Genomic DNA, 24,858 nt, shown 5'->3' on the forward strand with positions numbered 1-24,858 from the left:
CCGGCCCCGGGGCCATGCTGGCCTGCTCGCTCCCGCCTCTCCACAGCCCTCAGATCGCCACGAGCTGGTGCACGGTTCCATGGGGCAGGCAAAATTGGTAATAAAGAGGAAATCCCTCTGCCTCCGACATCAGTACGTACTGCTCGTGCACCTCCAACCTGTGCCTACAATCTGTTACAGGACTTGGCTCAGCGTTGGAAAACGACGAACTGGTAATTTGCAACGGAGCTTTTTGAGGAATGAGTGTTGCTGCTTTTATATTGTCTTGGAGCAGAAGCCAGCATGTACTCTGTGCTCAGTCTTTGCAGGTGTTAAATATTGTTTCATTCATGTTCATTCTTTCTCCCTTGGTCTAAAGGACTCACCTTAGCTGAATGCTTTAAGCTTTGTCAACACAGATCAGGTCTGAGAAACTGTTGCAAGGAAGCTGATTCTCCCATGCAACCTGGACAGCTAAAATGGTCATAGAACATGGCATATGGCATGATTACAGTAACACCAGGCATTAGAGAGTATTTACCACTTGAATCAGACCTATTGTCACTCTTGCAACTTGAGTGGAATTAGGAAAGTTTGGAGCTTAGAGCAGAGGCTGAGAAAATTGGCAGTGATTCGATATTTGTAAAGCTACAGGGTTGAGAAACTATTAAAATACAAGGAAAACTATGTTGTTGATGAAAAACTACACAAAACCTGAAAATTATTATGATCCTACAAGAGAAATGCAAACTTTGAGGAAAGGATTGACATTATCTTTTGCCATTGTCATGGATCCCTATCTAAAATATGTGATTTGGCCAGGAGAATGGGTTCTGTTTTGAACATGAGTAGTTGTAGTCATGCACTGTTAATGATTTTGTTACACTGGTGAAACAAACTCTAAAGCAATCTCCCAAAATCCCACATGTGCACACCAAATCAGGCTATTGAAGCAATATGTGATAGTGTCTCTTTATTTGCTGTATCTGTCCTGTAGAGACAGCATGCCTGCATTTATTTCTCTCTAAAGATCATGGATTTCTGCAGGGTTTTGTGTGAAAACAAAGAATTGCTTATAGAATAAGCAATCCAATAAGTGTAAAAAATGCTGTATATATATGTATTTTGCAAACAGTACTTTTGATTCTCAAGAGGCAGGCTGGACTCCAGAATTGCCTAGATGACATTACTACACTTAGAAAGGTTGCTGGAGGTCATGAGAACAATATACAAGCATCAGTTAGACTAGGCTGAAACAAAATGTCCACATATCTCTGCAAAGAAACAGACATACCTTCCTTGAAGGGTAAGAAGAGCAGAGAACACTATTTCAATCAACCAAAGAAACTGGTCTAAGTAATTTATTTGCAATTAAATTAATTTCATGAATATCCTTGAAGATTCGGGGTGATCTAATTGTGGCCTTCCAGTCCCTGAAGGGAGCCTACAAGAAACATGGAAAGAAACTATTTACAAAACCATGTAGTGACAGGACAAGGGGGAATGGTTTCAAACTGAAAGAGGTTTATATTAAATATTAGAAAGAAACTCTTTACTGTGAGGTTGGTGAGGCACTAGAACTGGTTGCCCAGAGAAGTTGTGGATATCTCATCCCTGAAGGTGTTCAAGGCCAGGCTGGGTGGGGCTCTGAGCAACTGGTCTCGTGGAAGGTGCCCCTGTCCATGGAAGGGGGGTTGGAAATAAATGATCATTAAAGTCCCTTCCAACCTAAGACATTCTATGCTTCTATGTATTTCTTACAATTAATTGTATTTAATGTCCTGGTTGAAAACTGTATTCAAATTACACTGACATGGAGTTGCTACAAGCAGGACCCACATACCAATCCTAGACTGCTCTCAGCTACTTCCTGAGGAAAGAAGAAAGAAATCTTTGAACATAATCATGCAAGATCGTTAGGTTCTGTGTTAACTATACCTGTGATGACTGAAGGCTTGTATTGCTAAAGAATTTTTTACCAGTAATCATAACCATTCTATGAGGATCATTATGTTTATTTTCCAGAGAAATACTTTTGAAAAAAAAAAAAAAAGAAGTATTGAGAGAAGAATAAGCACAAGAAAGTGCTTATTTGCATTTTGGCTACACAAAAATCAAGATCCTGCTGTGGAAGACACAGATTCAAAAGAACCATAGATTACTTAGTGACAGTATGAGAAAACAAGGACTCAAAGGGTGGGGATCTGAATTATCACAGAGCTGCTGAGATTCCTTCTGTTCTCATATGACAAGAATTACACAAAAGACCACTTTGAGTGCTTGTTCTTCATTAGATACTTCATCAGAAGATTGAAAAACAAGGACAATTATTGCATTAATAAAATTTTAAATTTAAATCCTAACATGTATAAACTATCATAAAACAGGTGAAGCCCTTGCAGTGATATACTTAAAAATACTGAAAAGCTTGGTATAAGGTCCACTCTTCCATATAACATTTGTCAGAAAAGCTATGAACTAGATATGTGGTATGACATACTCATTTGCTGTGCTGAAAAGAATAGATGAGAAAATATCATGCAGCCTAATAAAATGTTAGATCAAAAATCTGACCTAAAGATATGCATTTGTTATCACCATAGGATATTTCGATTTAAGGCACTCTAAACTCTTGTGTTACTTCCTTGGGGCATTTGACATGCACAATACCATGAAGTGATAAAACAACCCACTTTGTCCTAGATTCATCAAACCTCATAACATTTGATGTCAATCCATTTGACAGTGTAGCACCTGATTGTCCTGATTTAAACACTATGATTATGACTTCAGAACAGGTCAGAAGTAGCTTTCATATCTATGTGCTGATTTAGGTTTTTCAGGGAGAGAGTACACACCATTTTATCTGTGTACTGTCTTCAAGCTAGCTGAAAAGTGGAATATGTCAGTATTTGAAACAGAGTTTACAAACAAATCTGAAAGGAAAAACTTTACTACAGACTTTCCTCCATTTGGCATCTTCTGAGTTGCTGTTTTGAGCAAAGGTCTAATTGAACTCTACTAGACTGTTGGTTTTACTAGACCGTTGCTCAAAACAGCAACTCAGAAGATGCCAAATGAATTTCTATATGGAAAGAGATGTGTTAAATATTGCTAGGTTATGGATGCCTAAGGCTAGAACATGAGTCCAGATGGCTGAAGTTCAACAGATGCCACAGAACTACAGAACTTGCATAAATATGTGATGTCAAGTGTGGGAAATCAGAGTGACGTTTTTCTATGCAAGTATGAAAGCCTAAGTATTTTACCAAAAAAAAAAAAAAAAAGTTCCCAGTCTTTTATAGTTGCATTAAGAAAGAAAAAGAAGACCATGTTCTATGTTTATATCCTATCTATCAAATATCTATGGAATTTTTCTTGTAGGTACTTGCAAAAAATTTCAAAATATCTATTGTAAAATATCAAAGATAGAGGCTTTCTTATCACTGATCTAATGGGTTTCTGAAGATTGATCTCATAATTAGAAACATACCAAAATGCTACATAGTCATATTCAAGTCTCAAAATACAATGCAGGGCTGCTGAGACATAAGGTTTCACAGTAATATTCTCTTCTGTAGAGAATGAATGAAAATTAGCATGTTTGCCCCATGAGAAAGTTCATGCCAAAGATTTAGGGCCTCCAGATGTATCAGGTGGCACAGTGTGAAATAAAAAGATAAATGTCACTTGCATTTAGTGCCACCACTTCCCAGAAATAGATGTTGGGCATTTGTAATGAGATGCAGTGGTCACATGCAATGGTGGTATCCTGAGAGATTGGTTCAGTGGTCATATCAAGTCCTCAAGGCACACAGACACATTTGGCAGGAAAGCAGCCAGTGCTTCATCCAAATTCCATGAGGGAAAAATTGCAAGAGGCTCTGGGAGCCTCAGACAGAGAGCCAGGGCAGGTGAACGCAGCTGAGCCATAGGATGCATCATGTCACAATGAGAGCTACTGGACCCTTTACAGCAGCAGTGCTGATGTCTGAAGGTGCCTCAGAGTGATTGAATATTGTTTTGTGGGTAACAGTTTGCACCTTTTTAGCCAAACAGAGCACAATTTCTGATTCTTTTATTGAAAAAATCACCTCTATTAACATAATGGAAACATTATTTGGAGAGCTTATGTTTGAGAGGCTCACTTGGGATGCCTTGCAATGAAGAGTCAGATGCTCATTAACTTCAGCATTGAGAATATTCCTCGGCTCTGTTTATTGCATGGCACACATTGCCCAATAGAACTCTATTTTAGTTCTTTCACCAGAGTATTTTTCAGTGTACTAAGTCTACACCTTGATGAAAATGAGATCACTACCATTTTTTTATCTTTGTGATGTTTTACATTTTTTTCCTTTTGAAATTTGTGCATTCCTGTCTCAAAAATCCAGTAATTACCTCTGCTGACAGTCTTCTTCAGGAACATCTCCAGCTTCTCTAAAATTTCCTCTGTCCATTTGAGATCCTGCTTTTTAAATATTTTTTATGGTCAGACAAAAAAAGGAAATTATTTGCCTTTAGTGTCTAGTTATAATTCTAAACTAAATATTCTAAAAATTGAGTGGTGAGAGATGATGAAAAAAACTTATTATCAAAAGTAATCTGATCAAAAATAGTTTGTTATACAGGCAGGATATCTGAAAAATAATTTTCAATGTCTTTATAAAAAAGGATGAAAATGCAGCTATATTGATGTAAAAAATACCTCACCTGCCTTCTACAAAGCAGGTTTCCTCAGTGATGCTAGATTTGTACTTCAGGCAGTAGCCACTACATTTGGAATCAATGATTACATATCTTGACTTTTACCGTTCGTTATAATAAAACAAATATGTATGGATTTTTATTTTTTTTCACCATGAACACTTTACAGGACATGAGTTAAACATATGTGCGGCTCCAGACTGCATGAGCATAATCCAAGCGTAAAATAGCACATTATCTCTGAAGTCTCACATGTCCTTTCCTTAAACTTTCCAGTTGGGTCTGAAAAACCTTGCTAAAAAAGACCCTTTGCATACAAATAATTGGAAGAAAGATGAGGATTCTTTTTTCTGACCTTGACATAATTTAAAAATATTTTTAAAAATACAGGAAATTATGAGGGCAGAACATAACACCGCAGATCATGTGTTTTGGTACAAATGAAGACCCTTTGATGTTAGTAAAAAAGAATCACAGTTGTGGAGAAGTAGGCCCTCTAGCTGACAAAAAATAATGTCTGACTAGAACTTTTCAGAATTCAGTTATTTTAATGAAAAAAGAAAATAAGATGAGGCTGTTGTTTGAAAAATAGAGAAGATGATTGCTTTTTCTTTCTTTTCTTTGTGTCTGACCCCCTGCCCAAGAAAGTTGTTTTTTAGTGTTTGCTTTCTCTTTTTTAGAACTGTAATTGGCTAGATACTTGTAAGTCATGAAGGTTTATGTTGCACACATTTGTTCTATGGCCAATTGTTTTGCTTAGATCCTGTAATAATTTTTTTTCTTCCCAAGGCTGAATCCTCCTTTCTTTTCTACTGTGCTTTAATATTAACTGAAGCAACTTATGAGAATACTATATCTAAATATGTATGGCAAGTCAAACAGCTGCTGAGAGTGGAACAGCCAAGAGACCTGTATAGAGAAGAGCCAGCATCCATTATTTTTCTTGATGGAACCTTTATTGTGATTCTATGATGCTTTCAGTACCTCTGAAAGAATTTAGAATTTTGTCAGATGTCAAGGCTTCTAACTTTACAGTAAAGGAAACAGACAATTGCTTAAAAAATGCCGTGATTGGCAAATAATCTGGTAGAAAATGAAAATGTATTAATTTCTCCATAAATGTCCTAGTTTAAACAACTCCCATAAAACTATTCTATCTAAAGTGGCAGTTATTAAAAAGACAGAGCCAGACTCTTACCCATGCAGAGCAAAAATGAGTCAACAGTCAACAAGCTGAAGCAAGGAAAATACTGACTACATAATATGAGGAATAAAAAATTCACAATGAAGGTAGTTAAGCAGTGGAAAGAGATTTTTCTAAACCTGATTTGAAAAGACTATGAGCAGCATGCTCTAACTCTGAAGTTAACCTTCCTAGATGATCTCCAGAGGCCTCTTCCATCCTTTTCTATGACCTGTATATATATGCATACATATATAAATGTGTGTGTGTATATAGGTAAGTATTCTATATAATATCTAATACAATATATTTTTTGCTGAAAATCCCAATAAAGAAAAAAAAAAATAGCATCTTCTGTCCAGAGTCTTTCAAACTGCTAACTTGAAGAAAACCCTAAGGGAAAGAGATATCCATCCAAGAGATCAAAGGCATGAAAAAGCTATTGGGACGTTTCAGAACCATATCTACATCCATGAAGGAAAACATCCTTTCAATTGTTTTCTCTCAGTAATTTCTATTTTTTAAGGAATCATATAAAAAAAATCAAACACTTTTTGTATTTATAGAAAAAGAAAAGCAGATTTACAACAAGGCAGGACCTAGAAAGACAGTGTGTCCTACCTCATAGCCAAAACTAAGTGATCTATCCTTCCTTTTTCTAATGCTAAAGTGTATTTAGCTGAATTATTCTGGAGCGTAAATGCATTTTGTCAATTCATAAAATTTCTAATCTGCATCTTAATACTCAAAAATAAATTCCCTTTCCTATTTAATTCATCTGTCCCAAAAAAAAAAAAAAAAATCTTAGAAATGTTTTTGGATTTAATCAAGTTGGAACTTTGAATTTTTCTCTCAAAACTGTGCTTTAGAGTTAAGAAGATCAAAGTTCTGCAATTCATGCCATGAAACCTTTTCTTCACTAATTTTAAATTGAGAAGAAATTTTTACATGGAGAAGAAATTTGTTAAGGAGTGCTCTGGCTGAATGTCAGGTTTCTGCTACTGGGAGTGCAGCATTACTGCAGGAAAGTTTAAAGCAGGCTTTCTGACTGGATGAATGGATGATTGCCTGTTCTGCAGTCGCCTTATTGAAACCTGCTAGTCACACAATCTTACTCCTAGAAGGAATAAAAATACCATAATTCAAAACTATAGAAAAGATTAATTTACAAGCACTTAAGACTGACTGTTGAACAAAAGGTCCTGTGTAGTCTTACACACATGCCAGTAGTATATAATTCTGCACCTCTTACAAGAGTAATGCCTCATTACCCGAGTCATACCCTGGGTGAAGACCACCTGAACAATGTTAGATTCAGGCAACACAGAGGTGGAAAGAGGAAAATATTTAGTAATATAAATCACAACTAAGGCCATCTGTCCTGCAATTGTCAAGGCAGTACACCGCCTCAGGCTCCTCCTGGGCTCTTCATCACTACCAGCTACCTGAATAGTAACAGCTGCTGCACTTTCTTTCATCTGTGGATAGTGAGGAGGCAGTATTCCAGCTTGTCAGCTGCTAGTGTGCCCACAGTGAGCCATATATTTTTTATCTTTTGAATCAGGCTATTACAGTAATACACTTCACATGGGAATACGTTCCTATATATAGAAAAATTTCCAATGTCTTAACATTTAAATACAGTAGATGCACTTCAACAAGCAACTTTTTTTCTTTGATTAAGCACTGACTGTTCCTCAGTTATCAAATCAAATTTGAGATCTTAGTTCTTGGTCTTCAAAGCTCTCTAGAGAGTGGATAAATTTAGAAATATAAACATTATAATCATAATAGGCTGGAAGGTTGCATGAAGAGAACATCTAATCCATCTTTCCTGCCAGAAGGCATAATCAACAAGGCAAATATCACCTCAGGTATATATTGGTCCAAGTTATTTTTATATGTCTCCAAAGGAGAAGTTTCACAGAATCCTCAGACAATCTGTTCCCATGCTTCGCTAACTTTGATCACTATAAAAAAAATTCATATTAGTAACCTAAATCTTCCCTGTTGCAATTGAAACCCATTATTTCCTGTTCTATCCAACTTGAATGTGGAAAACAGATTTTTCTTTTCCATCCTGCAGCAGCCTTTTGCATAGGTGAATACTTTCATGCCTATCTTCAATCTCCTCTTTAGGTTAAACAACTCTAACTCATCAAGTATTTCCACAAACCTTCTCATCAATCTCAGTGCTGTCTTTCAGACTCTTTTCAATTGGTTCAAAACTGAACAGAGTGATGCAAATAAAGCTTTATATTAACTTCTGAATAGATGAAATAAAAAGGCTAAAATATTAAAAAATACAGGCAAAGAAAATTGTCTTTTCAGCTTAATTCTGATTGGATATTAGTAAGGTAATACTTTCAAAAGACAGATGAAAATGTATTATGAAAGTTGAGATACTAGGTAATAAGAACATGAACAAACATGAAAGGATATATTAGATGAAATATACTGAAAGACATTACAAAAACATTCCATCTGGTTCTGAAGTGTTTAATAAAAGGGCAAAATAAGAGATGGCACAAATAGGTATCAACCTAAGAAAGGCCATAACCACACTGAAAGGGGAACAAGAATAAAGTATTAGGCATGTGCTTTAGCCACCCTAAGTTTCAGGTGGTGTGTAAGTATCCATAGAAAATATTAGAGAGAGAATTGTGACAGGAACTGTGAACTGGGTCAAGAGATCTAAGACTCATTTCTGAAACCTACAAATGTGCCCATCAAATCCATTCACCAGATACTTTTGCACATTCTATTAATAGAGCTAGAAGAAAGGGGAGTTTAATTATATTCCTAAACACAACATGGCCTAATTTCTGTGGAGAACTATAAAAAAGGTATATTAAGAACATGTCTGTCTAGTCCAGAACACTCCATGGACTCAAGATTCCCTCCCTCCCTTAAATGTCATCCTGAGAAATTAATGTTTACTGTGAGCAGTTTTACTCGGGGCCAAAGGTAATGGTGATAATTTAAATATGGTAGACTATCTTTCTGAAAGTTCTGTCACGTCGGAGATAGTTGATAGTTCTTTGAAGGAAAACTAACAAATGACAAAAAAAAATATCCTCCCCTTTAACATGCTCTCTTTTTTATGCAAAAAGTGGAATCTATCAGCCCTATGTTAAACACAGCATCCACTGGCTTTGGATCATGCATTTAGATCATCTAGTACAGAAGATTTTCTATAAGCAAGTAATAATACCAAATATATACTTTTAATATATACTGTGGAGGTCTTCCAGATGTGAATGGAGCTATAGATGAAACAGCAGTGTCTGTTCAAATCTTAGACCTACTCCAAATAGTGACTCAAGGCTATGAACTCTCTTATCCCCTGTTAATGATGACACTTCATTGCCACTGTTATCTATTTAACAAATTCACCCGAAAGCAAAGGCAAAGGAGAAAAGGTGTAGGGGTGAGAGAGAAAACATGGAGAAGCAGGAATTAGTAGCTGTTTCAGAACAGGAGGGGAAGGGAGGAAACAGAGCAAAAGGAAGGTAATATACTAGAAAAGAAAGCAAGTGGTAGAAGTAGCAATGTCTTTAGACAGTCATTTTACATTGAATTGTACTGAGTATACCAAACACCTCTTTGTTTAGACTCAAAAAATTAGGGACTTTAGTCCAAAGGAAATCTGTGTGTATTACAATAAATTCAAAAGTAGCCAGTGACACTTACAAGACATCTTTTTCAAAAATGCAGTTACATTGCAGTGACAGGCCATCTCTGTTACGTAATATTAATGAAAAATTCTGTTTTTCTAGAATAAACAATCATATGGTGGAAAAATCCAGTTCATTCATCATCTCTTAGAGTTTTGGCAGTGCTATTGAAAATGCTTGGGGATGATAATTTAGGTCTCTTAACAATTTTCCCACTCCTATATCCTTTTGGAGATTTCCATCTGAAGAAGAGTGAGCAGGCCAAGAAGACATGTATTTCTGCCTAGATAGTTGTGAATCTTCCAGGATGTCCTCCATTTAGGGATCTTTTTACTTGGAGGTGAATGTACTTAGGGGTAACAACTCTCAGGGAATTTGATTTGTGCCTGCTATTGGTAATCTCACTTGATGACTACTCACTTGTCTGAGCAGCACTTCCTTACCAATCCTCCTTGTTTCACACAAAATCTTAAAGTCATGATCCTGTACTTCATCAATTACCTCTCTGTGGATTCCTTACTTTTAATTTCTTAATTTGGAGTAAAAAATACAAATCTTTTAGCTCAGTCTTCATAAACCGTTTTTGTACACTTTTACTACCCTTTCCTGTAGATGTACTATCTTACTATATACTTCTGAGGTGAGTGGGCTAGAAATATAAACTGTGTACAAGTTCTTGAGTAGTCTACATAACTCAGACAAAATGGTTTTTTTTCCATTCCATTCATTTTAACTCCTAAAATTTGCTTGCTTTTCTGAACACCTCAGTGGATTGGCTTGAGGTTCCAGGATTCTGTGAGTGGTAAAATTTAGTTTAGAGCTCATTGGTGCATATGAACAGTGAGGTTTATTTTCTCATGTACATTACTTTGAATTTCCCAACATGATATTGTCTACCATTTTATTTCCCAGTCACTCAGTATTATGAGTGTGTCCTACAGTGTTGTCACCCAAGTATCCTCTCTCTTAGATCATTAATGCTTGTTGTAAAATGGAAGTCCCAGCACCCTAGTGTTATCTTATTCTGGTGTTAATATCATCAACTTTTTATTTATCTGCTTTCTATCTTTCTATATATCTATTATTAGTCCATGGAAACTTAGTTTCATTATAAATCTTTACTGAAAAATCTTATTAAAAACTTCCTGAAAAGCCAGTGTCAAGCAACTATTTTCCACTTGGTCATTGATTCTTTGAATAAACTCCAAAAATACACTTACAAGAGGCAAATTATTTCTTCCTCTTTATGTTCACACCTATCTATAGACTTAGTCTATTTTTTATTCTATTTTCTACCATTTTCTCCAGCATGGAAACCAAGCTTTCTAGTCTGAACTTCCATAGTTCAGTCTGAGAGCCTTTCTATGAACTGAAACTTTATTTCCCACTACCCATGCTACCAAGGGCATTTTATATTTTAACTGAATCACTTACTGCAGTGCATCTTTTTCATATTTTAGTCCTTTTGAAACTTCTAGGTGAGTACCATCTGGTCCTTGCAATTTGCTACAACTCATGTTATTGATTTGTTCTTCATAAAAATGTAAAAATGACTGCACTATGTCAGACCAAAGGTCTCTCTGCATCAGTATCATTCTTGGACAACACCAGATGTCGAGGGAAGATTATAAGAAAGAAGGAAAGGTGTTTTGGTAGTTCCTTTAAATTCTCCCCTGGCCTTGAACCATTTGTGATTCAGATATGGCTGAAGATCAAATCGTCAGTTTATTTTAAAACTCTTAATGAATTTTTCTTCTACAAACCTTATACTAGTGGAAGAAAAGGCTGGACTGACTTCTCACATCTGCCAGACCCTGTAGCAGAGGTACTGTGTGCTGTGCACAAAGAAACAGATCCTTTTGTTTTGTTTCATGGTTTTAACTTCTTGCAAGGGAACCTACTTCCTTTTCTGCATCTTCATTAAGTTTACAGATACTCATTAAGTTCACAGACTTCCATCTCATCCATCCTTGATTATCACTTTTCCAAGCTGAAGCATTTTAGCTTTTCGATTGTTCGTTGCATGGAATTCTTTCCGTATACTTTCACGACATTCCTGCCTCTGTGTCAACCTTGTGGTGGGATGTTTTTGTGGTCAGCAAGCAATCTCCAAGCTACTTCCAAGTATTATAACTTTTCAAATGCATCTCCTACTTTATTTTTAATATATTGTCACGTTAGATGATTTCCCCATTTGAAACTAGAGTCCCACTCCCCCTTATCCCTGATCCCACCAGACAATGAATGTGTGATTACAATCTGTCAGCTCCTGCAGAGTAGGTATTTGGTAGCAAAATTTTGAACAGTATCCCAGTCAGTGCTGGGTGTAAGGTAAGCACTAGCTGTCTTCTCTTGGATTTCCTAACTAAAAACTCCAAAGAGGGGCTTTCAGCATCTCTGGATGAGATACTAGAGTGTAATCTCTCTTGTGCCCTAACTGGATGTTTAGCCAGGCTATATATGATTGAAATCTGTTATCATTATTGAGTTTGCTGCTGCTGCATTCTTTCTGGTTTACTTTTCTGTGTCCCCAGTCACTGTGACTCTCATGATTTGGAGAGGAATACAGAAATTGTTAACATAACCCTAGTATTACCCACTTTCTATTCAGTCATAGGTGCTGAACACTCCTGATTGATAGTAACCTTATGCCATTTCTCATTTGACCCTGTTTATACTACAATGCTCCAGTATGGTCAAGTGCTGGGATAACTGGTACCTTGTAATTATTTTCTTATTACTTATTTTCCTTACACCACATTTGTAATTTGGCTCTTAAGGCAATATCATAATTTAAAAACAGGCATTCTAGTAGAATAGTCTTGCTTTTGGGAATCATCTCTTCCTTTGGACCCAGTGAAGTGACTTGGCAGGGCTCTGTTGAACTAGATTGAAAATTAGATTCATTGCAGTCAGGGTAAATGTCATATCATGTAGATATTATGCTTCTGGGAATACATTTTTCATCTGTCCTTCTCTACCTTTTTAGATGCATTTTCTTGCTCTCTTTGATTTGCCAACTATGAAGGTAGAAAATAACACTGATAAGGAACTGATTCCTCAAGAAACAGAATGTGCTTAAAATAGTTACTTGTTCAGTCAGTGCCTCTCCCATCCTATTTACTGCAATTTCTGGGAAAACACAACTCAAAGAATAAAGGAAGTTTTTCTGCCTATCTGGGGAAGATCCTAATTTGTTCCAATCACTTTCTACAGCCAACCTCTATCCTTCCTGCTTTCAGCAGAGGTCAAGATTTTGTTCTCCATTCATTTTATCATGCCAAGAAAGAAGGGGAGGAGAAAATTTAGTCATCAGTCCACACAAAGGTTGAGGATAGTCCATAATAGTCTGTAAGAGCTGTCATGAAAAAAGATGCAAAGCCCATGCCTGTGAACATAGATAAAAAATGGCCTGTTTAGTTTGGAATTAGTAAAATTCTGACTCAGCAACTACATGAAAACAAGATACTCATATCAACTTCCTTTTGAACTATCAAAAGATGAATGGGAAGAAAATATTGAGAACAGAGAAATTAGCAGGGCAAGCAGTGCATGTAAACTGGTGTGAACAAGCTAACTTAAGTAATTTAGAAAAAGAAAGAATGAACAGATATACTGACTAGTGAATTGTGTAATGAAGATAGATGGTTTGATGCTCTTAATTTAGTCTCATAATGTGCGAACAAGAAGACACTCAATTACTCTGAGTGTTAGCAAATTTAAAAGTGATAAAAGGAAACAATTCTTTATGTAGTGAATAGTTAATCTTTGGAACTCAAATACTCTAACATTCAGTTACCTGAGCAGTTTACATTATTTAGAACCAGTCCTTGCTGAATGAAAACAAGCATAGCTGTGGTTGCTGTTTTGAAATAGGAAAGCACAGTGAAATAGCATCACTGTATCTAGAATGCCTTTTAGAATGCTGGAGAGTACTTGTAATTTGATTTCAAGAGCATGTTCTGTGCTGGACATTCACAAAAATTTGTGACACCTTTTGGTGTTTTATGATCTCTCGAGGAGCAGCTATGGTGTGCTGCTTAAGTCCTCACCTACAGTGGCAGATCCATTCTCATGTCCTAGTCAGAGAATTGTAGCCAGCGTGCCACACGAAGACTGGAATAAAATCCCTTGGGAAATTGAGCTGACTACTACACCTAAGTCTTAGCTAAACACTTTTACTTTTTTAAGACACATGGAATGAATCTTTCTTCTCTTGTTGACATTATGCTTGATGACATCTCTCTTCATATTGAGCCATTATAGCTGAATTCCTGTTCACTGGACAGTTTGTTTATCTGCATGGTGTAAGTATCTGTGAGAAGTGTGCTTGGAAGAACAAGGTACGAGCTGATTAAGGTGAAGAAGCCCAGGTGAATATTTACAGCCACCAAGGACAAACATCAGACGTTAAGGCTTTCAGGCAACATTTCCACTGTTGAAGTGATGATCAGCTGTTCTCAGGATTAGTTTCAATATCATTGTCAAGTCAATCATTGGCACAGTACAAAAGATATTTCACTGTGTTAAGATTTCACTGTTAATGAGAAATGTCCTCCCTAGGGCAGGCCAGATGTCCACCTAGCCTAGTGCTATGTCATGGGCAGGTCAAAGGATGCCATTTTAGCAGAATACATAAGTCTGGCTAACTTGCAAGCCATAACTCATGTACTCCACCAGCTTCTACAGCTACTGTATTAGAATATTGCATGTGAGATCTTAACACATGTTTTTAGGATCTATTTGTGACCCTGTTTTTTATGAATTTTTTCTGTACCTTTTCTTCTTCAGATCTTCCTGCTTCTACTGCCTCCCTGAGCACCAAGTTCCGGATATTCTCCAACCACTGGTAGAACAGTTATTTTATTTTAAATCCACATTGTACTAGCTTGGAGCCACCTTACTTACTGCTGCAGCATTCACCTATTGCTGAATTTAGTGAACAACCGCTTTACATTTCTGTTAATCTGCCCCTTTGAATTCATAACCCCTGGTCATGCCCTTTCCTTAGCCTTCTGCCAACCTGTCCTTGTGATGTAGCTACTACTCCATCTCCTTGACCATTTCAGTTTTTCTTCTCTTGTATGCACATTCTCTATATCCACTACATCCTTCTGAGCTGCAGAGATAAAGAACACACAGGCTACAAGGATGTAGCCATGCTAGAGGCAGCCTTTGCCACAGAAATGGCCTTAACAATCCTATATGACTTCTGCACGTGTAACTGCCAGTTCAGAGCATATCCTAATTCACCCCTCACAAGAAGTCAGCAGCCTAGGAACACAAGCCCATCAATTATCCTTCTACTCAGACTCTAAAATGTCTTACACAGGGCTTGACATTTGCTGCCAGTCAAACTTCCACTTTAGAGACCTCATGTAACTATTTTAGTTTCCACTGCTGACAGTTTGGTTCAGTTACAATGAAGGTTCAGCCAAGTCTTCCTAATGTAGGCTCTTTCTTTGCCATACACGGAGATTATGGGTCTCTGCCTGCCCCTCAGAACCTGCATGAATTTAGACAATGTTACTATGCAGGTCAGGGACTTTAGTCCCCTACCTAGCAGACTGAATTTAGCTTTCAGAGTTTCCCTCTTGCATTTGCCCCCTGTGACTGGACCGACAAGTTTCTCTCCTGCATCCTTAGTAGGTTTAGTATTTTAATCCACTTGACTGAAAAAAAAATAGTCTCACATTTGGATGTTTCCCTTTGGTTTTGGGAAAGACAGAAACTGTTACAGTTATGCACTTGTATGTGAATGTCGTGGGAGGGGTTCTCTGATGGGTGGTAGAAGATTTTGATGCTAAGGGACACGTTGTCTGAGATTGCCAGAAGAATGTGGTTAGCTGAAGTACTTATATTCGTACTTAACAAACATTTTGTAGGCACGACATACCCCCTGTTGGCTATGGAAATAGTGTTCAAATGTCCTGCAATCTTAATGACAGAAGGGGTGGGAACAGATCTTCAGCTCATCTGTAGAGTTAGGCGCAAAGGCCCTATAGTATTCCTGCTGTAGCGTAGGATGTTTTAATGTTCATCTTTGCAGTTCATCTTCTCAGCATTTATCCAACTCTGATTCCATCGTCACCATGACATGGCAATTCTCTAAGGAATTTCTTTAGCACATCTCTTTTACTCACAGAGTCACAGATCTCTTCATTAAGCATCACTGGATAATTTTTTCTCTGCTTGCCCTTTCTGCTACCTACTCCTTTGCACTGCTGGGGCCAGCACTCAGGTTGTTACTACAAATTAATATTTTTTTTCCTCAAGCTCCACACTTTTGCTTGCATTGACATAATTAACATACACAAATCATAATTACCATGCTGGAGTGACCTCTTGGATGGATCTCTTCTCAGCTTTGAACAAGCAGGAAATATGAAGATTTTTGCAGAGCTATTTTTGCAGCTCCTGCCATGCATCAGATGCTGACACTCCTGCATACACCCTGAGGTGCCCAGCATTGACAGTGCCCTGTGCTCAGGGTATTAATTGGCCAGCCAACAGCAAAACAGCCAATCAAACAGCTTAAGTAACAAAGGCAGCATTGTGTATTTACTCTGATTATCTTACTTTTGCCTAATGAAGCTGCTTTAAGGTTTCTCTCCTGGCAAGGATCCAAAATGCTTTTATCTTCCTGCGTGCAGTGGGCTGTCAAGCTGAGAGAAAAAGCCTCCTTTGTGTGCATGGTCTGTCTTGTTTTCAGAGGAGTTGCTGCAGAGGAAAGGGTGGGTGCCTTGCCTTTCATATGTTGAAGGAGGCCTGTAATGGTGTCTTTTTCATAAATGTTCTGATTTTTTTAACTTTGATCCCAGTAAATGGAGTGGGTGTTGAGAGTGCATCAGGCACACAGTTTCATCACCATGTGGCTCCTCCATTTTAGTTAATTTCTGTGTCACTAGTGGTATTACTGGGGCCACTGCTTACTTGCTAATGCCCTCTGGATCTTCGTCTGCTTGATGTATACCCTTGTCCCTTCCTTCCCAAAAAGAATGGAAGGATCTTAGTGCAATTCTTACAAAGAAACTTCTGAGGGAAGAAATCAAAAAATAAATCAAGAAATGAACCTGAGAAGGACTTCATATTGTACATGGCCTTAGTTTCCAGTACAATATCCAACAGAGTCATTCAATTCTTTAAGGAAAATGGCAACAAGTGCAAAGAGGATGTAAGCAGGATAAGAGCAATCAGGTTTGTGCTCTCAGGAAAAGAAGTTTCACTAGTTGGTGTACTTATTTCTCAAATTTTATTCCCAATTAAAAGCTTCTCTGAATTTACAGCAAAATTTATCTTCAATTCTAGAGTTATTTAAGACACTTTAAACAGAATTTTCTCCTAAATTTTTGCAAAGGTGTCTCATATTACAAATAAGAAGATTTTATATATTGTGGAACTTTTTTTCCCAATTATTTTATAACTGAAAAAATATGTTTGCACACTTGTTTACATATAAGTTTATTTTGCATTTAAGAAATTCCTTTCATAGTCAAGTGATACACCTGCAGTAACTTTAGGCCCTGCAAAGAAACTTGTGCTGGAGTGAGTTCATACTTGCTCCCACCAAGTATGTAATTTTCACTGCTCTATTTCAGAGTGCTTCAGTATACTTCAGATTGAATTTTCAAAATACTGTTTTTTCCACTGTTTTTGTTTTTTTTTTTTTCTTATGTTTACATAAACATTTATAAAACAGGACTGCCTGCCTTCATAGTTTCCGTAGAAATACTGCCACCAAACTGAAACTCATGGAATTTGTTTAGGACTTTTTTCCAAATAGATGTCAGGGTGCTGCCTGAATGCCTCAACTCGTCATCAGCAAGGATGGTGCCCAGATCTATGCAGGGACTGAGGTGTCCCTGATTCCTGACAGCCAGATCCCAGTAAGGATGTATTAAGACCCCTGGCACTAAATCCTTAAAAGAAATGCAGTAACCTAGAGAAAATACAGGGTATTAAGACAACAGAGACCAAATTGGTGGAAGATGATGTTGACTTGTTATCTGCTCTTTCATAATCAAGATAGTTCTCTGTTTTTTATGGCCACAATACCTGAATTTACATATTTTTATGAGTGATTTGGTAAGAGCCCAAGGACAGAGTGAGTGAAGTATATGATGTGTCCCAGGGAAGCTGGCATGGGGAGCAGCATGATGACACAGCATGTCTCTGTCAGACACCTTCTAAAAGTAGCTACTTGTTTTTCCAGTGACAAAAGAGGGTGAGATGCATCTGGAAACTTGAAGGAAAAAGAGGCCACCGTGATTACAAGTCTTCTTATGCTGAAGTCGCCATTTGCCTCCATTAATCCATTAGTCATCTATTAATGAGGGTGACTGAATTAAAGAGGAGGGAAGTGAGCTGCTAGTGGGACACTGGAAACCTAATTCCATCCAACTAACTCCTTCCCCTTGGAGAGTCCTAATCAATGCCAAATCATCCTGGTACAAAAAAACCTTTAACATATGCAATCTTTGTAATGCCCAAACTCTTTTTTCTCCTCCTATATAGTCCTTTTGATCTCATTTCCCTTCTGCTGCTATTTCTATTCTAAGTTCTTAAGTAAGAAATTTTTTTGTCTGTCCTGGTAGTGCTTACTGGTAGTGCTCTAATAATAATTAATCAAATGTTGTTATTACTTTATTATTTTTATTTTGTTATCCCAGGGACAATATTTTATCTCATTATATAATTTGACACTAACCATTGAAAACCAGATGAATGAAGAATCTATTTTATCTAACAATAAAAGGTAATTTTTCATTAATATGTAGAACAGTTTGCATTTTTTCTACAATAATTACTTATTTAACCATTCAAAACTTAGATTTTTTAATGAACAACAGTATCAGAAATTGTTAGATCATTTTGCTGGCTTTTATAAAAGAGATAATAAGTACTTTTCCTTTGCGTGTTCAGTGTAAAGTAATTGTAGCTATCTTGTGGTTTTAAGAAATGTTCAGCCACCATAAACAACGTATTTCAGTTTATGAAAGACGTACCATATATGTCACTTTCTGTTTAGTGTGTGCCTATTCCAAGATACCAAAGGACCTGAAGTAGGTTCATAATGGATGCCGTTGTTTGCTTTAGGTAAAACAAATACCTTTTTTTGATCCAGTGTGTATGAACAGAAAATGCTGTGTGACAAATCCATAGATAAAAGACATATGCAGCTGCTTCTCAGTATCTCAAGCATGGTGCAGAGCAAATAACTAATCAATTTTCTTTTAGGTCAGTAACAAGTCATGTATTAATGAGTAAAACCTGTTTCACAGTTACGTGCCATATGAAAATTCATCCTCTGGAAACATAACTTGGTTGCTGGACAACATGCAATCTTTCTGTAACAGTCAGTGTTCTATTTCCAGTATCATGTTAAGCTATTGATAACCAGCCCAAACACTCAAATATCTTAGGTCACTGAATCAACAAAACCCTTTTGCAGAAAGCCTGTTACTTCATTGATTATAATCCAGAATTCAGATTTCCTTGTACTTCTTATGCAATGATAAAAGAGGAAAAAACAACAGAAAAGCAAACCAATCTCAGTTCTGATAAGAGCATAATTTACTTTTTATTTCTGCATACCTGTTACTGACAGGTAACTATTAAGTGCTGCATCAGAATGGAACATTCCCTACAGTGAAAATGAAATAGATTACCGCTCAATATAGCAAAAATCTAATTATAAAAGCTTGAAATGTTTTGTGTTTTGACTCATTTTCATTATTACAGTATCTTTACCCAAATATTAGCTACAAATTTACATTTTGAGGGGTTATTTCACTATGAAATTATTTTTGGGGTTTGTACCTTCCCTCCATGAATCTTTTAAAAGCAAGAAAGCTCTTACATTACTGTCTACATAATGTTAATACATTTTTTGTCCTGTGCAGAGTCAAAAATCCAGAATCATAGAATCACAGAATATGCTGAGTTGAAAGGGACCCATCAGGATCATTGAGTTCAACTCCTGGCCCTACACAGGACACTCCAAGAGTCACATCATGTGTGTGACAGTATTGTCCAAATGCTCCTTGAACTCTGGTTCAGGGCTGGTGCTGTGACCACTTCTCTGGGGAGCCTGTTCCAGCCCCCAGCCACCCTCTGGGTGAAAAACCTTTTCCTGATATCCAGCCTAAACCTCCCCTGACTCAGTTCCATGCTGTTTCCTCGAGTCCTGTCACTGGTAATCACAATAAACCATATCTCTGTATAAGTGGGGGTTTGTGGGTGTGAGTTTAGGTCTTAGGTCTGCTAAAGCAGAATGTAAAGGATAGTTGGGACTGCTTTTGTCTGTGTTATGTCTGCAGTAGCAAGTAGACCAGTAGAAGCAAGATCTGTAGTATGAAACTCTTGGTGTTCATGCCCACACAAGTCACGTTTTAATGGGGGGGATAAACTCTAGGCTATCCTTTAGCCTCCAGCCCATTTTGCAGTGTGCATTGGAACTGCTCCTTCTTCCTTAGTTTCACCCAAAAGGATTTCAGTTCAAGTGCTCCATGGCAGCTCCATGGTGCTTATTAAAATAAAATAAATAGGCACAATTGGCAGTTCAAAACTGCTCTCCTGATACAAATTAAAACACAAATGTAGGCAAATATTCTATATCTCAAAAGCCATAATCAGGCCATAATCAAAAAGATAGGAAGTGGCTCTTAAAATGGAGCAACAGGACCAAGAAATGGCAGCTCTAAATGAAAAGTGTGCTTACTCTGGATATCAATGCACGAAACCAATGCAATGAAAGGAATGTTGTAACCTGATCAGAAGGTGTGAGATGTAGAAAAAAAAGAAGTAAATGGACACCTCTTAATATTATAGCTAAGGGACATTAGTATTTTCTTCATAATATTAAGAAACAAATGGAATTAAAAAGCAACATTCACTGGTCTCTATATGAAGAAGGTCTGTCAAACAATATAATGAAAAAACACAAATATTCAGCAAAAAAGTCTGTGTAGGGACAAAAGACAACATAGTTGTAGCATGTTTCATTCCAAAAAAATAAGCCTATAGACAAGCTTGTACAAGTAGAGCAACTGGAGGATTTGAGAAAATATAGAGTGTGCAGAACCATCTGCTGCTGAAACAAACAGTGGATTTACAAACTGAAATTCTCTTGAGTTGCATTGGACAAGAACCCCTTTTCTCCTTCTCACATACTTTTCATTGCAGTTACATGTGTAGCAGCATGATCTACGAGGGAAAGAATAATAAAAGAAGAAGAAAGCAAAGCAACTGCACAGATGTCTTCCCCCTGCCCCTCGCCCTGATTATTTCTACAAGTTCTGCTGAGACATTAGAATATCTATAAATTCATTGCCATCTAATGAAGAAAACTGACTCACAAAAGGAAGACCTTATTTCTTGCTATTTGAATGGGAAATTCCCTCATAGCAGAACACCTGTTGCCATCTAAACAAAATGCAATAATTAGCTGGAGCCTACTTTGTATTTCTTGAGCAATGTGTTTACTGTAATTCACTTGAACATATATAAATCTGTATTAATAGTTTTTTACTAGGTGCTATGCTTGACTCAGTAGGTGTTAACTTTGATTTAGTAGATTAAATATCTGATTCAGCAGGTAATTCACATGTTTCAACAGGTTGTATAGTTGATTCAACATATGAAGTATCTGGCAGTGTTTATTTTTTCCAAAGGTTGTTTTATCCTTATTAGAATTAACTTGGTTGAGTTCTCCATATGGCACATTAAGTGCAAGTTAAACATTTTATTGGGAATGTATATTGTAAATTGTTCATTTAAATACATTTATACAGCCTTTCTGAAGTTCAAGTAAGAGATTATTCCCTTGTGAAAAGTTTTGTGTTTAAACATTATTCTTCTATTAATATTAGTCTTTCAGTTGTCATACTGAAATTTCAGAAACAAAAAATAGATTTTTTTTTAACTATTTCATACCTAAAGGATAACAAAAAATAAAAGCAGAATAGAGAAGAGATGCAGGTTTCAGAATATGGTGGTTCATCTTTGACAAATGGATATGTATTTTTTGCTTTTTTCTCTCCATTTCTTTTACATCTTACAGGATGGACAGCAGAAATCAGTTTGAAAGAAACCTTGACAATAAAGCAGACAGAGGAGAATTGGGATGGAAAAATATGAAGAAGAGTAAGGAGAAATTAAAGAATAATATGGTAGTGTTGGATGAATATCTGAGGACAAACTGTGGAAGAACATGTTACAACATACTTCTGAAGTAAATGTTTTGGCAATAGGTAATATTTAAGCTCACAGGAACTGTATCAAAAATGAATGCAGAGAAGAACCAAAGCATTTCATAGGGACGTGTGTCAGAGCTTACAAAGAGCAAGTCTTTTAGGAGGCACCACAAACATCCAAGGAAGTCCTTGCCCTGTCACACCACCATCTAGTGGTCCTTACTAAGATTCTCACTATGCACAGAAGTAAATGAAATATTGGCTAGCAGAATTGACTGGTTCTGAATCTTTTCTGGAGTCTTAGCAGTAGATTTAGCTGGATTTTAATTGCTAAAATCATGAAATCAGGTAAGCAGGAGTTGACAAGTGGATCCTAAGTACTCAGGCCAAGGTCCATCATAGTGAGACACATATCTCTTTTTACATTCATCAAGTGCTCAGTCTTTTGTACCTGTTTTTCCTTTCACACATTAGTCTGCTGATGGCAGGACATAAACCTGTAGTGAAAATCACAGGGCTTTATTTTGTTTGACTTCTTAGAGATTTCACTGAAAGCTACTACTTCATGCAACTTGAGCATCCCATGGTGGCAAATATTCTTTTGTTTAATTTGACTTCTATTGTTTCTTGTTCTAAATGATTGCAATTCTTCATTGCAGGTGATTAATCTTGTTTTATTTTGCTATTATTGTTTTTTTGTATTTTAATTGTATATTTAATGTTTTCTAGGTATAAGAGAAAGTTGGATAGTTCTGGAAAATACCAGCAAACAATACTAGGAAAATACAAAATAATAAATAGGTAAGACAAGAGAAGAATAACTGCTGAACTGTTGTTAATGGGTTATAAGATTTTAGCCTTTCAATCTTATATTAAGTTATCCTAACTTTACATTTCACAGTCATTATACTGACTACTGGCTATACTGACTCTTTTTATTTACATCTACATGGATTGATAAATTAAGATGCAATTTTTGCATTTCCAACCTTAATCTTTGTAAAATGCAGAAATTAGAATCTCCTAGACAAAGTGATTTCAATTATTGAAATTGATTTTGGATGTTTCTTGCCATTGACTTTTTAAACAACTATGCTAAAGAACTGTAAATATGATGTTGATCTACTATGCTCTTGAAGTACACTGGAATGGGCCAACTTTTACCTTTGTAATGCATGACTAAAGGTATTAGAGGTAAAGAAAGCATGAATATCAATCTGTTTCTGTACTCAAAATGACCTCTGGTTTTATTAGTAAAGGAATCTAAGTGACATCATCTTTTGACAGTCATGATCTTTAACCCAGTTTGATCTAAACCAGACTCCTTTGGAATGATATCATTAAGGTAAATCCCTGAAAGAAGAACAAACCATTTTATTATAAACCATTTAAGGGTATTAAGTTACTGGGAATGATTTCACTGATTTTTTTCCTTATAAAGGACAAACAATTTCAAGATTGCAGGTTAATATCAAGACACAACTGAACTTTGAATTTTTTTTCAGTTGCATTAGGTTTAATCTTCTTAAATACATTGTAAGACTTCACATCTTTTAAAACACGATTCAGAAGTCACTGAGGTATTTCTTATGTGAACATTGCAGTGCAAACTATATTATTATACCTAATTCTATTAAAAAAAAATGGCACTGCAATAAAAATGAAAAAAAGTAACTACTTTATACAAGGAATCTTATTCTTTCCACCCTATCCACTCTAAACCCAGCCCATCTGTCCTATGAATTCATGGTTTCTTTCAGGAGCTGACCATCCTGGGGTTGTTCTCCTTTTCTGTCATATACTGACTAAGAATTTAATGAATTAACCAAGGTCTTTTTTTTTATGATGTATCATATTTAAAAATTGAATATTGATACTAAATGAAGAATAGCAAAGTTTTGATCTGATATGAGAGAGAAAAATATTGTTCAAAATACCCACTTGGGGAAGGAAAGTTGTAAGCAAAAGATGTGTGATTTGATTGTGATATAAATTTTTGCTCTAGATTTGTTCCATTTTTAAAAACCTTTAAGTCATTGAATGGAAATGAAAATAGCAACTAAACACTCCTAATAGCAAAAATGCACAAATACACTTTGAACAGCTTTGCTGCTACCAAGAGAAACATTATCTTTTAAACAATTGATTTGTTTTGTCAATGTTTTTCCCTGAAAGCAGATTGCATACAGACAGTGTTATAGTGGCATTATCTTGAGCTTAATCCTGATATTTTTGGTAGCCTTACTTTTGTTTTTATCTTCCAGCCAGGTGTTTCCAATAGTTTTGACTGTAAGATAACCCAATAGCTGGTGATTAATGTAGCCATCGTAAAGAACATAAACAATCCCAGAAACAGAACTCAAAGTTCAAATATGGATGCTAACAGTAATTGCTTTTAACAAGTGCAAGGAAGAAGTGAGAGGAAACCTGGTATTGAATTTTGTGTTGCCAAAGAGCAACTGACCAGTGATAACAGAAGCATCAGAAACACAGAGTGCAGAGAGGTAGCACTTTGCACAGGAAGTATCATGAAACAGCCCATGTCAGCCCAGTAGTAATTGGGCCTTTGAAGTTTCAAATGTGAGAAGAGATGAACATTCATCTTTAAAGTGTGCTGAGTCTCAGGGATTACTTTTGGTTAAAGTAGGAATGTGCAGTTATTTGAAACCTGACCCTGAGGTCTCTAAAAAGTTTGGCTTAGGTTGTGCTAGAACTGACCTTGTAAATTTAGACAGCTGCTAGACTACTGCTAGGAGCAAATTATTACAGCAATTGTGATTTTCATGACTAGCATAAAAGCAAAGGGCACCTATTTAAGACCTGTGAGGTCAACTTTCACATTTACTACATTGCAGAGAAGGAGAAGCGGCGCAGTCTCGCGAGAATAAGATACTGTGAAGAACTTTGAGATTCTGCATAAAGCTGGAGGAAGAAGAAGAAAACCACACATAAATATATGAGAATAGTTCTTTCAAGACATGAGGTATTCTGGCAAAAAAATATTACTTCAAAATATTTTATTTTTAAAAAATTCTAATTTACAAGCAAGTATTTGGAGAGAATGTGCCAAATATTAAAAATATACAGCAAACCTTGAAATCATAACAAGTTTATTCAT

General features: G+C 36.4%; 1 long non-coding RNA gene across 1 annotated transcript; it reads left to right on the forward strand.

The window, feature by feature from the left end:
* Positions 1-24,858, forward strand: LOC120409803. The gene is made up of 4 exons (XR_005601601.1): positions 1-212; positions 21,608-21,797; positions 22,470-22,541; positions 24,596-24,858. It is a non-coding gene; the product is annotated as an uncharacterized LOC120409803 (long non-coding RNA).

Source organism: Corvus cornix, chromosome 2 (genome assembly GCF_000738735.6).
Source record: "Corvus cornix cornix isolate S_Up_H32 chromosome 2, ASM73873v5, whole genome shotgun sequence".
Taxonomy (NCBI): domain Eukaryota; kingdom Metazoa; phylum Chordata; class Aves; order Passeriformes; family Corvidae; genus Corvus; species Corvus cornix.